The sequence below is a fragment of the Nycticebus coucang genome, chromosome 3 (genome assembly GCF_027406575.1).
Source record: "Nycticebus coucang isolate mNycCou1 chromosome 3, mNycCou1.pri, whole genome shotgun sequence".
Taxonomy (NCBI): Eukaryota; Metazoa; Chordata; class Mammalia; order Primates; family Lorisidae; genus Nycticebus; species Nycticebus coucang.
Window position 1 is genome coordinate 119,294,325 of NC_069782.1, and position 16,125 is coordinate 119,310,449.

The following is a 16,125-nucleotide window of genomic DNA, read 5'->3' on the forward strand; positions in this document are numbered from 1 at the left end:
CCGGGGGGGGGGTCCTCCTCGTAAAATACTCGCCCAGACCGATTTCTTCAAGGGTTTCCCCTGCACTCTCTTCTAGTATTTTTGTAGTTTCATGTCTTAGGTTTAAATCTCTGATCCAGTGAGAGCCTATCTTAGTTAATGGTGAAGGGTATGGGTCCAGTTTCAGTCTTCTACAGGTTGCCAGCCTGTTCACTCAGCACCTTTTGTTAAATAGAGAATCTTTTCCCCACTGAATGATTTTAGTTGGCTTGTCAAAGATCAAAGAATGGTAAGTAGCTGGATTCATCTGTTGGTTCTCTGTTCTGTCCAGACATCTACTTCTCTGTTTTTATGCCAGTACCATGCTGTTTTGATCACTATCGATTTATAGTATAGTCTGAGGTCTGGTAGTGTGATTCCTCCTGCTTTGTTTTTATTTCTGTGTAATGTCTTGGCTATTCGAAGTTTTTTCTGATTCCATGTAAAACCAAGTATTATTTTTTCAAGATCTTTAAAGTGTGACAGTGGAGCTTTAATTCGAATTGCATAAAAATTGTATATGGAAGTGTATGGACATTTTAACAATGTTGATTCTTCCCAGCCATGAGCATGGTATGTTTTTCCATGTGTTAACATTTTCAGGTATTTCTTTTCTTAGAGTTTCATAGTTCTCTTTATAGAGATCTTTCATGTCCTTTGTTAGATAAACTCCCAAATATTTCATCTTCTTTGACACTACTCAGAATTTTGTCCTTCATATTAACTTTAGTTAAGTTAATTATGATATGCCGGGGGGATGTCTTATTCAGGTTGAGTTGTGCTAGGGTTCTGAAATTGTCTGCTATCTGAATTTCAGAATCTCTTGGTATGTTTGGAAAATTTTCTTTCAGAATTTCTTGGAGAAGGGCCTCTGTGTCTTGCAAGACCACTCATCACTTTCAGGGATTCCAATGAGGCGGATAATAGCCTTCTTCGAATTATCCCAGAGCTCTCTGAGAGAATGCTCATTTTTGCACTCCATTTCTCTTCCTCTTTGAGAGTGGGAGAGTTCAAAAGATTTGTCTTACACGTCAGAAATCCTTTCTTCTGCTTGCTCCACTGTGTTACTGAGGAATTCTACTGTATTTTTTAGATGTTTGAGGGCTGAAAATTCTTGCTTCAGTGTATCAAAATCTTGGGTGGTTTTGTCTTTAAATTCGTTGAATTCTTGAGACAACTTTTGAATTTCTCCTCGAATTTATAATTCCAACTTTTGAATTGCTCCTCGCATTTCTATTTCCAAATTTTCCTCCATTCTATTAATCTTGTTTGCAATTCAAATTCTGAATTTGATTTCTGACATCTCTGCCAGCTGTTTATGAATGGGATTTTCAGTTGCATCTGCCATATCTTTCCTTGGGGGGGAGGGGTTGATCTATTCTGGTTATTCATGTCACCAGAGTTTTTCCACTGATTCTGGCCCATGATTATTTTACACTGTTTCACTTTTCCCCTGGAGCTTTGTCAAGGACCTGTACAGTGCTGTGGCCTGAGAAATTGGGGACCTGTTTGGTGTGGTGGGGCTAAGTGGTTCTGTCTTGTTCTCAGCTGTTCTCTGTCTGACCCTAGTGAAACAGTTACTCTGGGTTGAAGTCTCAGTGGTACTGCATTTTTATCCCAGATCTGTTCTGTGGTTGTTGCCACCTGAGAAGGTGCCCGGCCTCGTCTGGTTGCCCAGAGACACAGAGGGTGTGACTTCGGAATGTCCGGGAGTGAGCCCTATTGTTGCCAAGAACGGCTGTTGCTCTGTGCCTCGGGGCATCCCCACTCCCACATGGTTCCCTCTCAGCCGACCATCCTCTCCTCACTCCCGTGCCACAGAATCAGCACTGACCAGCTGCAGTCCAGGCCCTGTCCATACCCCTTCAGAAATCACCCATGAATCTGGACTCCTGGGGGACAGGCCTACAGACCTCTGAGTGAGAGTAGAGGGGAGTGCTGGGAGCTCAGTATTGCAGGTAGAGAATATATACAGTTTTACACAGTTTTATGCCTGGCAGAAGAGTGCCATGGCACCCTAGTAGGGGAGGTAGGTCCAGTTTTTAGAGGGTCTCTCCCGTGGAGTATAGTGGGAGGACTTTTGAACTCTATTCATTTGTTTGTGAGGCACTCTGAGCCATTCTCATGGGGGAGGGGACTCCCGTCTACTTGGTGATGGATTTTTTTACCTTTTGTTTTTATCCTTGGGGTCACAGCTCAGCTCAGTGGGTTGATGTGCGTTCTTCAACCTTCTCTCTTGGTGCAGCTCTAATCCACCAGGTTACTTGCTAAATTTCTGTTTTTTAACTTTCCTTCTGGATGGGAGCCTCTGTGGAAAGCTGGCTTCAGTCAGCCATCTTGTCTCCACCCCCACATTCTCTACTTCTGTGAAGGTTGAGGTCTAGGAGAACAGGTCTTCTCAAGGAGACCACAAGGATACACCTGCGGGCCCCTGTCTCTAGTGACTTGGCTTCTGGAAATTTGTAAACTTAATTTCCTGGGACCTCTGGGGAGAATATTGAAGGACTTATTTAACATATTTATAATTCGGGGTAGGTCTTTGCCTAATAGAAGCACTTTGAATGAACCAGAAGAAAATGTTCAGAATGTGGCATATAAGGAACTCTGATGGTTTATTCTCCCAGTAGTTCTTTTACCGAATTTGATATTTTTCTGGACTTACTAAAGTTTGTGTCAACCACTTTGTCTGTGGTTGAAGTCAGGCAAAAGTTGCCAGCATAACTTGGTAGTGTGATGGATTGTGGGGGATTGACTCCTCAAGAGAAAACTTGCCAAGCGATGCTCAGTGATGACAGTATTCAGACCATACATATTCATAATTTTAAAAGATAATGTCAAAGTGAAAGGTCAACTTTCTTTAGGTATTTTCTTGGTGATTGCCACCCTAATCTTTCATGTTTCCTATTACTTTCTTTCCTTGAATCGAAGAGTATAATTCTTTTGCTATAGAAATACATCTTTATGTCTGCCCTCATATTCTCTCCAGAGGGTGTTTACTTCTGATCTTTCAACATAGGTAGGGGTGGGGCAGAGTGGGCAGTGGGCATTGAGGCTTTGTTTGCAACTGGGGTAGTTTCTTGCTCTCTGATTTCTGAAACTCTAACACATTAATCTACAGTGCAAGAATTGTGAGAGATGAATCAGCTTCCACTCAAAGATCAACCTCTTGGATCTATAAATGATGAATTCTTTGAAGAGGCCTTCATCATTGCAACATGCTACTACACGGATGTAATAGCTAGCTAATGTAGTGATCATGTCCATAAGATTGGGAGACCATGCAGGTTTTCTCATTAAGCACTGGGCATTTGTTGATGTTGTTGCTCCAGTGTTTGATGGTGCTTTTGCTCATTGTCACTCTGCAATAGACAATTTATAGGTTGCAAGTTTGAATTTATCTAATGCATCTGTAGGAACTCTTCTGTCTTTAGAATCCATAAATTTGGGGCAGTTTTCCCCAAACCTAATGATACTGAGCATGTGGGAGGGCCCCAAGCCCAAAGATATCCAAAAAGCCCATATTCTTAAGTAGATACTCAACATACCAAGAGCTAAAAAGTTGATGAATTGGCTTCTCATAGGATAAAGGGTGAGATTTGCAGCAGTCAGTCCACTTATCTTTCTGGATAACAATCCTTTCATATTTTGAACAGAAGTTACAGATGGGTATAATGTGGGAAAGAGGGGACAGAAATGGGAGAAGACACAAAAATGTGTGTTGGGGAAGGGGTCTTTGACATACACATAAATCTAGGTTAAAATGTGCACATTTTATACAAACACAAGACCATATTTCTTACTTTCATCTTTTAAGCGGACAAAGGGGCTTGAATTATAAAAAAGGAAGATCTTGGCTATCACAACAATGATATTCTAGCTTACATCAGAAAACCGCTAGAAAGCGGTGCTGCCATCTTCTCTAGACACACAAGGTTCTGAAACTCTGCATAATACCTGCCTCTTGCGTCCTATTTACCAATTTCCTGCAGACATGTCAAGAATTCTCATAAGTCTGGGCTTCATGTTGGCATAATCAAGAATACTTTTCTTTCCTATCATTTTTTGTGGCTCTGCATGCTTGCAGAGTCTCACTCAACATTGCTGAACCACTCTTGGGATATCTTAAAGTCTATCTTCCAGTCTTCTTGCCTGTATGATGCCTCATGCCTGTGCTTTGGTTAGAACTAGTCTTAATGTTCAGACATGCTTATGACTATCGGCAGATTAACAGGCCTCAAGGAAAGTAAGGGACTGCATGCCAGCCTTGCCTTGCATCATTGGTGATCTTAATTTCCTATAAACCACCAATCTCATGAGGATGGGGACAAGTACTGACCTGACTGCACTGGTATACACAGTGTAACCAATAGCTTTGCATTATAGAGTTTATCTGACGTGATACAGACTTTCGTAGTCTGAAAGGTAATATTTTTTAATTATAAGCTCCTTTGGGGTCTTTAAATTTCTGCCCTTTTGTTCTCTCAGACTTTCTAATTTCTCAGTTCCTTTCCAACCCTTTAGGCACATGGGATTGTTCATAGAATATGCTTTGTTTGCTTTCACACTAAGATTTCTACAAAGATCTTGTTATCAATGTTTAGGAATATGGGTGACCTCTACTTTCTAATATCTGATGCCTTAATTCTATTTGTCTTTTGTGTTGGCCATTTTATTTTTCACTCATTTAATGATGCAAAACAGAAGCCCCAGGCTTTAATCATGGAAGTTCTGTTTTTACCTAGCTTTCCTGGGTTCTCTGAGCTTTGCAAGCTTCCTGGTTGGTGATGATGATATATCTTGACTCTGTGGGGAGAGGACATGGAAATTTTGCATTTGGAACCCTCCCGGATCAGACCCTATGTGTCTCTCATTTTTTTTCTGGTTCTGATTTGCATCCTTTTTTGCTATAATTAAACTTTAATTGTAAGTGTAGCATTTTTCTGAGTTCCATGAATCATTATAACAAATTATTGACCCTGAAGTGGGAGAGGATACACCTGAATTCAAACTAGTGGTCAGAAGTACAGTGTGGCTGGTGTCTGATGTGGGGACAGTCTAGTGGGACACTGTGCCTTTAATTGGTGAAGTTTGACCTAATTCCAGGTGGTTAGCATCAGAAATCAATTACAATACTAAAAATAATAGTACTCATAGACGTTCTGTTTTTACCTAGCTCTCCTGGGTTCTCAGAGCTCTGCATGCTTCCCGGTTGGTGGTAATATATCCTGATTCCATGGGGAGTCCCAAATATAAGCAAAAGGGCTGCCAGTTAAACAGGAAAAAGTCACATTCTATACTGGAACAAATGCAATGTATAAAATCTACCATTTCCCAGCATCTAAATATTATGTCAATATATTTAAAAGACTCTTAGTGATAACTTATTCTACAATTTTTGTCTTATAAAAATATTTGTTGATGGGATTAAAGATGGCGGCAGAGTAACAGCTTCCCTGCAACTGGGAACAGTGAGTCTGGGGAGACAAGACTCCAGGCATCTCTGGCTGGTGGGAATCTGCCTATAATCATTGCTTTGAGGATACAGGGAGCCAGCAAGGGACTTCTGGACCCCAACAGGAGGACAAAAACAGTGGAAAACTGGCAAGTGGTTGCATGTGTTTGATTGACCTAATCACGCCGGCAACTGTAAGTACATGCAGCAGTGAGACTGCAAACCAGAAAAGCCTTACCTGTGAACTGTTTCGGTGTTCTTGGACTTGGCACTCAGTTGAAATGCCTTGGGGAGAGCTTGAGCAGGAGTGTGGAGAACCTTGGGCATTGTCTGGGGCCCCAGACTGAGCCACTGAGCTGGACGCAGGAAGCCATTGTGAAAGAACTGCCCTGGCAAGCTCCGCCCTCAGGGCGGGTCAAAGTAACCTACTGACTGAGCAGCCTAAAGGTGGGGACTGAGCTGCCTTACAGCCTTAATCCTTAGGGGCAGAGTGAGACGGTTTTCGCATACTGGAGCCTTGGGCTATTGCCCTGGGTAGAGTGCCATGACATCACAGCTCATAGCAACCTCAAACTCCTGGGCTTGGCATCACCCAGACCTCCATAAGAGCTGTGCAGCGACCCCCGACCCATGACCTGCACCCACCGGGCCTCCACATTCCCTGACCAGGAACTGCGGGATCCACGCAATCCTGCATCCTCCCTCCTGTGTCCTCCCAGCTTCCACACTAGCCCGTTCATCTGGACAGGGACTCTGGTAGCTGCGTGCCCTTTGGAGCCCTCCCTGCCTCTGTGCAGAGCTCTTCTCATGGCCAGAGACTGCTGGAGCCTTGGACTCTCTTGTGCCAAAGTCACTAGGCACCTGGCACGCCCAGAACCATGTGCACCACCCCCAGCCCTGTTGCTGGATCCGGGTGTGCCACAAACCGGAGCTGCTTCCACAACCAGAACTCCCTAGCTAGAGCAGCCCCAGAGGAACTACACAGGGTCACTCCCTAGAAAGATCCAGCAACAACAGAGTGATCCTGCTGGGGTCTAATCTTGGAGAGACACCTCCTCAACTCTGAGGATGGCCGGAGGCAACAGTGAAAAACAATCATGAGGCGAAATCAACAGAAAAACTCTGGCAATATGAATAATCAGAGTAGATCAACTCCCCCAAGGATCAATGGGGCAGAAACAGCACAAGACCCTGTGCACAAACAAATAGCTGAGATGTCAGAAATTGAATTCAGGATCTGGATAGCAAATAACATCGAATTAGGATTCCAAAAGTTATCTCAAGAATTCAAGGGATTCAAAGACCAAATGACCAAAGACTTTGACACATTGAGACAAGAAGTTGCATCCCTCAAAGATCTGAGAAACACAGTAGAATTCCTCAGTAACAGAATGGAGCAAGCAGAATAAAGGATTTCTGACATTGAAGACAAAGCTTTCGAATGCTCCCAAACCCTCAAAGAAGAAGAGAAATGGAGAGCAAAACCAGACTACTCTCTCTGAGAGCTCTCGGATAATTTGAAGAAAACCAATATTCGTCTTATAGGGATCCCCGAAAGTGATGAAGTGTCTTCACAAGGCACAGGGTCTCTTCTCCATGAGATTATGAAGGACAACTTTCCAGACATGCCAAGAGATTCCGAAATTCAGATAGCAGACAGTTTCAGAACTCCAGCATGACTCAACCCAAAGAAGACATCCCCCAGACACATCATAGTCAATTTCACTAAAGTTAATATGAAGGAGAAAATTCTGAAAGCTGCCAGATGAAAGAAAACCATTACCTACAAGGGGAAGAATATCAGAATAACTGCAGATCTCTCTGCTGAAACCTTTCAAGCTAGAAGAAGATGGTCATCAACTTTTAATCTCCTAAAACAAAATAACTTTCAACCCAGGATCCTGTACCCAGCTAAACTGAGCTTCATTTATGATGGAGAAATTAAATACTTCAACGACATTCACATGTTGAAGAAATTCACCACAACTAAACCAGCTCTCCAGGACATTCTTAGACTTATCCTCCATAAAGACCAGCGTAATTCTCCACCACAAAAGTAAACACACCCAAAAAATTTTTGATCAAATTCCAACTTCCACAGTCGCAAAAGGATTAAAAATGTCCACCAGTCTCTCGAAAGACTTATCAATACTCTCAATTAATGTGAATGGTTTAAATTATCTCTAAAGAGGCATAGGTTGGCAGACTGTATACAAAAACTCAAGCCAGATATCTACTGCATACAAGAATCGCATCTTACATTAAAAGACAGATATAGACTCAAGGCGAAGGGATGGTCATCTATATTCCAGGCAAATGGAGAGCAGAAAAAAGCAGGTGTTGCAATCCTGTTCGCAGACACAATAGGCTTTAAACCAACCAAAATAATTAGGGATAAGGATGGACACTTCATATTTGTTAAAGGTAATACTCAATATGATGAGATATCTATTATTAATATTTATGTACCCAACCACAATGCACCTCAATTTATAAGAGAAACTCTAACAGACATGAGCAACTTGATTTCCTCCAGTTTTATAGTAGTTGCAGACTTTAACACCCCTTTAGCAGTGCTGGATAGATCCTCCAAAAAGAAGCTAAGTAAAGAAATTTTAGATTTAAACTTAACCATTCAACATCTGGCCTTAACAGACATCTACAAAACATTTCATCCCCAAAAAACTGCATACACATTCTTCTCATCAGCCCATGGAACATACTGCAAAATCGACCACATCCTAGGCCACAAATCTAACCTCAGCAAATTTGAAAAATAGAAATTATTCCTTGCATCTTCTCAGACCATCAAGGAATAAAAGTTGAACTAAATAACAACAGGAACCCACATACACATACAAAAACATGGAAGCTAAACAACCTTATGCTGAAGATAGATGGATTATAGACAAGATTAAGAAGGAAATCACCAAATTTTTGGAACAAAACATCAATCAAGACACGAATTACCAGAACCTCTGGGATACTGCGAAGGCAGTCCTAAGAGGGAAATTTATAGCACTGCAATACTTCCTCAAGAAAACGGAAAGAGAGGAAGTCAATAACTTAATGGAACATCTCAAGCAACTGGAGAAAGAAGAACACTTCAACCCCAAACGCAGCAGGAGAAAAGAAATAACCAAAATCAGAGCAGAAATAAATGAAATTGAGAACAAAAGAATTATACAACAGATCAATAAAAACAAAAGCTGTTTTTTTTGAAAACATCAATAAAATAGATAAACCTTTGGCCAACCTAACCAGGACAAAAAGAGTAAAATCTCTAATTTCATCAATCAGAAGTGGTAATGATGAAATAACAACAGACCCCTCAGAAATTCAAAAAATCCTTAACAAATACTACAAGAAACTCTACTCTCACAAATATGAATATCTGAAAGAAATCGACCAATATCTGGAAGCATGCCATCTACCAAGACTTAGCCAGAAAGAAGTGGAAATGTTGAACAGGCCTATATCAAGTTCTGAAATAGCATCAACTATACAAAATCTCCCTAAAAAGAAAAGTCCAGGACCAGATGGCTTTATGTCAGAATTCTACCAAACATTTAAAGAAGAACTAGTACCTATACTACTAAACCTCTTCCAAAATATAGAAAAAGAAAAAATATTACCCAGCACATTTAACAAAGCAAACATCACCTTGATCCCCAAACCAGGGAAAGACCCAACAAGAAAAGAAAATTATAGACCAATATCACTAATGAATGTAGATGCTGAAATACCCAATAAGATCCTAACAAACAGAATCCAACAACACATCAAAAAATTTATACACCATGACCAAGTCGGATTTATCCCAGGGTCTCAAGGCTGGTTCAATATACGTAAATCTATAAATGTAATTCAACACATAAACAAACTTAAAAATAAAGACCATATGATTCTTTCAATTGATGCAGAAACAGCTTTTGATAATATCCAGCATCCCTTCATGATCAGAGCACTTAAGAAAATTGGTATAGAAGGGACATTTCTTAAACTAATAGAGGCCATCTACAGCACACCCACAGCCAATATCGTATTGAATGGAGTTAAATTGAAATCATTTCCACTTAGATCAGGAACCAGGCAAGGTTGCCCATTGTGTCCATTGCTCTTTAACATTGTAATGGAAGTTTTAGCCATTGCAATTAGGGAAGAAAAGGCAATCAAGGGTATGCACATAGGGTCATAAGAGATCAAACTTTCACTCTTCGCAGATGATATGATCGTATATCTGGAAAACACTAGGGATTCTACTACAAAACTTTTAGAAGTGATCAAGGAATACAGCAATGTCTCAGGCTACAAAATCAACACCCTTAAATCTGTAGCCTTTATATATCCCAACAATAACCAAGCCGAACAGTCAAGGACTCTATTCCTTTCACAGTAGTGCCAAAAAAGATGAAATATTTGGGAGTATACCTAACAAAGGATGTAAAAGATCTCTACAAAGAGAACTATGAAACTCTATGAAAAGAAATAGCTAAAGATGTTAACAGATGGAAAAACATACCATGCTCATGGCTGGGAAGAATCAACATTGTTAAAATGTCCATACTGCCCAAAGCAATATATAATTTTAATGCAATTTCTATTAAAGCTCCATTGGCATACTTTAAAGATCTTGAAAAAATAATACTTCATTTTGTATGGAATCAGAAAAAACCTCGAATAGCCAAAACATTACTGAGCAATAAAAACGAAGCAGGAGGAATCACGCTACCAGACCTGAGACTGTACTATAAATCCATAGTGATCAAAACAGCATGGTACTGGCACAAAAGCAGAGAAGTATATGTCTGGAACAGAATAGAGAACCAAGAGATAGATCCAGCTACTTACCGTTATTTGATCTTTGACAAGCCAATTAAAAACATTCAGTGGGGAAAAGATTCCCTACTTAACAAAGGGTGCTGGGTAAACTGGCTGGCAACCTGTAGAAGATTGAAACTGGACCCACACCTTTCACCATTAACTAAGATAGACTCTCACTGGATAAAAGATTTAAACTTAAGGTATGAAACTATAAAAATACTTGAAGAAAGTACAGGGAAAACTCTTGAAGTAATCGGCCTGGGTGAATATTTTATGAGGAGGACTCCCCAGGCAATTGAAGCAGTATCAAAAATACACTACTGGGACCTGATCAAACTAAAAAGCTTCTGCACAGCCAAGAACATAGTGAGTAAAGCAAGCAGACAGCCCTCAGAATGGGAGAAAATATTTGCAGGTTATACCTCCAATAAAGGTCTAATAACCAGAATCCACAGAGAACTCAAATATATTAGCAAGAAAAGAACACATGACCCCCATTTCAGGGTGGGCAAGGGACTTAAAGAGAAACTTCTCTAAAGAAGACCGACGCAAAATCTACAAACACATGAAAAAAAGCTCATCATCCTTAATCATCAGAGAAATGCAAATCATAACTACTCTGAGATATCACCTAACCCCAGTAAGAGTAGCCCACATAACAAAATCCCAAAACCAGAGATGTTGGCGTGGATGTGGAGGAAAGGGCACACTTCTACACTGCTGGTGGGAATGCACACTAATACGTTCCTTCTGGAAGGATGTTTGGAGAATACTTAGAGACCTAAAAATAGGTTGACCTGCCATTTGCCCCTATAATTCCTTTACTAGGTTTATACCCAGAAGACCAAAAATCACAATATAACAAAGACATCTGTACCAGAATGTTTATTGCAGCCCAATTCATAATTGCTAAGTCATGGAAGAAGCCCAAGTGCCCATCGACCCACGAATGGACTAGCAAATTGTGGTACATGTATACCATGGAATATTATGTAGCCTTAAAGAAAGATGGAGACTTTACCTCTGTTATGTTTACATGGATGGAGCTGGAACATATTCTTCTTAGCAAAGTATCTCAGGAATGGAAGAAAAAGTATCCAATGTACTCAGCCCTACTATGAAGCTAAATTATAGCTTTCACATGAAGATTATAACCCAACTATAGCACAAGACTATGGGGAAAGGACCAAGGAAGGGGAAGGGAGGGGGGAGGTTTTGGTGGAGGGAGGGTAATGGGTGGGGCCACATCTATGGTGCATCTTAGAATGGGTACAGGTGATTGCACTAATGTACACAGCTATGATTTAACAATAAAAATCAAATGAAATAAAAAAAAATATTTGTTGAAGGATGAGTGCTATGAATGAAGCCAGAAAGATAAATGTGTGAAGATGTGTGAGCTGAAATTTTTAAAATGTCAACTGTAAAGAAAAGTAGAATTGAGAACATTACCATTTAGCAGAGTTTATTTTTAATTTACCAGGTACTCCAGCAGCACCACCAGTAGAAAGAATATATTCTCAATTGAAATTCTATGGTTCTTACTACACAGTGCGAGCCAAAGGAAGATGTCAACAACTTCTAGTTTACAAACTATAAAATGCAACTTTCAGTAAGACTGTTAGCAATTTTATAAGGACTTAAAAATAATAAACTATGTTGAAGAAAACTTCAGAAAAGAATTCATGACATCATATGAAAGGAAGATGGGGGTAAGAAACTGGAGAATATAAATGACTGTGACTATGTACTATTTTACCCAGAATAAAAGCCCAAGTTCTTAGAGAGGCCTATGAGACTCTTGGAAAGTGTTTTAGTCTCTTTTTTCCCTCTAATTTCCGCTCTTACACTTCTCTTGGGCTCACTGGGCTGCAACCATACTCTTTCGCACCTCGCTGCTGTTAGGCAGGGACCACATCTTTAGGTGGCAGGGGTAGGCCAGGAGAGGCAGAACAGCTGGGACCAATCAGGGGAGGGGACTGCAGGAAAACATAGTTAACAAGAAACTACCCAGTTTTCCCACTGTCTTATTTTAAGGTGTGTTCCCAAAAATGTGCTAGGTCTTATTTTCAGGGGACATCTTATTTTCGGGGAAACAGAGTAGGAATCTGAGGTTTTGAGGTTTACACACCTGTGGAGCAGGAGCAGCTGTAACCTTGTTATGTAAGAACACCTGTCAATCATCTGTAACATTCCACACTTCCTGTGAGCCTGTCCCCAGATCAGGCTAAAAAAGGAAACCATCTGGGGGTCCTCAACGTCTTTCTGCAAGTGAGGAAAATGACACCTTCCTCTGTCTGGAATGTATTTTCATTTTGCATAGCTTCCTTCTTTTCTGTAATAAAAACGATTTATGTGGAATTGCTGTTTGTGGTCACACTGGCCATGTTTGTAATATTCTAAGCAAGAAGCTAAAGAACCAAGTCAACAGTCCTCCCAGAGGCCATGTCTGAACACTGTCATTCAGACTCATCAGGCACACTCCTGGTCATAGTCAAAATGGGTGGTTAGGTCACAAAACCAGAAAACAGAAAACATGTTTCAATTCCCCAGCATTCTGAATGTCCTTATTCGAAGTACTGCTGATTACTAGTAATAAAATAATTTCTTACTTCCTTTAACTGTCTTAAACCCCATGAAATTGCCAAGTAATGGTGATATAGAAAAGAGGAAGATATTAAATGAATCCCCCACATTGTATAGCCCCAGTCTCTCTAAAAGAAACTGACAGTGTTAAGCAAAATCAAAGGGAATGCAATAAAGAGATACAGACACTGAGTGGAAATATTTCTGTATCACCACAGGGGGCTGCATCTGTTCACTCATTTGCGACAGGTGTTGTTAAATCCACAGGCTTACTGTGATTAACCCCAGTTACCAAGGGACTAATTATCTAGTCTGGTTAGCTTTTCTTTTCTTTTTCTTTCTTTTTTTTTTTATTGTTGGGGATTCATTGAGGGTACAATAAACCAGGTTACACTGATTGCAATTGTTAGGTAAAATCCCTCTTGCAATCATGTCTTGCCCCCATAAAGTGTGACACACACCAAGGCCCCACCCCCCTCCCTCCATCCCTCTTAATGCTTCCCCCCCATAACTTTAATTGTCATTAATTGTCCTCATATCAAAATTGAGTACATAGGATTCATGCTTCTCCATTCTTGTGATGCTTTACTAAGAATAATGTTTTCCACTTCCATCCAGGTTAATACGAAGGATATAAAGTCTCCATTTTTTTTAATGGCTGAATAGTATTCCATGGTATACATATACCACAACTTGTTAATCCATTCTTGGGTTGGTGGGCATTTAGGCTGTTTCCACATTTTGGCGATTGTAAGTTGAGCTGCAATAAACAGTCTAGTACAAGTGTCCTTATGATAAAAGGATTTTTTTCCTTCTGAGTAGATGCCCAGTAATGGCATTGCAGGATCAAATGGGAGGTCTAGGTTGAGTGCTTTGAGGTTTCTCCATACTTCCTTCCAGAAAGGTTGTACTAGTTTGCAGTCCCATCAGCAGTGTAAAAGTGTTCCCTTCTCTCCACATGCACGCCAGCATCTGCAGTTTTGAGATTTTGAGATGTGGGCCGTACTCACTGGGGTTAGATGATATCTCAGGGTTGTTTTGATTTGCATTTCTCTAATATATAGAGATGATGAACATTTTTTCATGTGTTTGTTAGCCATTTGTCTGTCATCTTTAGAGAAAGTTCTATTCATGTCTCTTGCCCATTGATATATGGGATTGTTGGCTTTTTTCATGTGGATTAATTTGAGCTCTATATACATCCTAGTTATCAAGCTTTTGTCTGATTGAAAATATGCAAATATCCTTTCCCATTGTGTAGATTGTCTCTTTGCTTTTGTTATTGTCTCCTTAGCTGTACAGAAGCTTTTCATTTTAATGAAGTCCCACTTGTTTATTTTTGTTGTTGTTGCAATTGCCATGGCAGTCTTCTTCATGAAGTCTTTCCCCAGGCCAATATCTTCCAGTGTTTTTCCTATGCTTTCTTGGAGGATTTTTATTGTTTCATGCCTTAAATTTTAGTCCTTTATCCATCTTGAATCAATTTTTGTGAGTGGGGAAAGGTGTGGGTCCAGTTTCAGTCTTTTACATGTAGACATCCAGTTCTCCCAACACCATTTATTGAATAGGGGGTCTTTCCCCCAAGGTATGTTCTTGTTTGGTTTATTGAAGATTAGGTGGTTGTAAGATGTTAGTTTCATTTCTTGGTTTTCAATTCGATTCCAAGTGTCTATGTCTCTGTTTGTGTGCCAGTACCATGCTGTCTTGAGCACTATGGCTTTGTAGTACAGACTAAAATCTGGTATGCTGATTCCCCCAGCTTTATTTTTGTTACAGAGAACTGCCTTAGCTATACGGGGTTTTTTCTGGTTCCATACAAAATGCAGAATCATTTTTTCCAAATCTTGAAAGTACGATGTTGGTATTTTGATAGGAATGGCATTGAATAGGTAGATTGCTTTGGGAAGTATAGAGATTTTAACAATGTTGATTCTTCCCATCCATGAGCATGGTATGTTCTTCCATTTGTTAATATCCTCTGCTATTTCCTTTCTGAGGATTTCATAGTTTTCTTTATAGAGGTCCTTCACCTCCTTCGTTAGGTATATTCCTAGGTATTTCATTTTCTTTGAAACTATGGTGAAGGGAGTTGTGTCCTTAATTAGCTTCTCATCTTGACTGTTATTGGTGTATACAAAGGCTACTGACTTGTGCACATGATTTTATATCCTGAAAGATTACTGTATTTTTTGATGACTTCTAGGAGTCTTGTGGTTGAGTCTTTGGGGTTCTCTAACTATAAGATCATGTCGTCAGCAAAGAGGGAGAGTTTGACCTCCTCTGTTCCCATTTGGATTCCCTTTATTTCCTTGTCTTGCCTAATTGTATTGGCTAGAACTTCCAGCACTACGTTGAATAGTAAAGGAGAGGGGAGACAGAGGGCAACCTTGTCTGGTTCCCGTTCTAAGAGGAAAAGCTTTCAGTTTTACTCCATTCAGTAAAATATTGGCTGTGGTTTTGTCATAGATAGCTTCAATCAGTTTTAGAAATGTGCCACCTATGCCTATACTCTTCAGTGTCCTAAATAGAAAAGGATGCTGGATTTTATCAAATGCTTTTTCTGCATCTATTGAGAGGATCATATGATCTTTATTTTTGCCTCTGTTAATATGGTGGATAACGTTTATGGACTTACATATGTTAAACCAGCCTTGCATCCCTGGGATGAAGCCTACTTGGTCATGATGAATGACTTTTTTGATAATAAGCTGTAATCTATTGGCTAGGATTTTGTTGAGAATTTTTGCATCTATATTCATGAGTGAGATTGGTCTGAAATTCTCCTTTTTGTTTGGGTCTTATCCTGGTTTTGGTATCAGGGTGATGTTTGCTTCATAGAATGTGTTGGGGAAGATTCCTTCTTCCTCAATTTTTTGGAATAATTTCTGCAGTACAGGAATAAGCTCTTCCTTGAAGGTTTGATAGAATTCTGGAGTGAAGCCATCTGGACCACGGCATTTTTTGGTTGGAAGCTTTTTTTATTGTTTCTTTGATCTCAGTGCTTGAAATTGGTCTGTTCAGGAGCTCTATTTCTTCCTGGCTGAGTCTAGGGAGAGGGTGTGATTCCAAATATTTATCCATTTCCTTCACATTGTCAAATTTCTGGGCATAGAGTTTCTGGTAGTATTCAGAGATGATCTCTTGTATCTCTGTGGGATCAGTTGTTATTTCCCCTTTATCATTTCTGATTGAGGTTACTAGAGATTTTACTTTTCTATTCATCGTTAGTCTGGCCAATGGTTTAT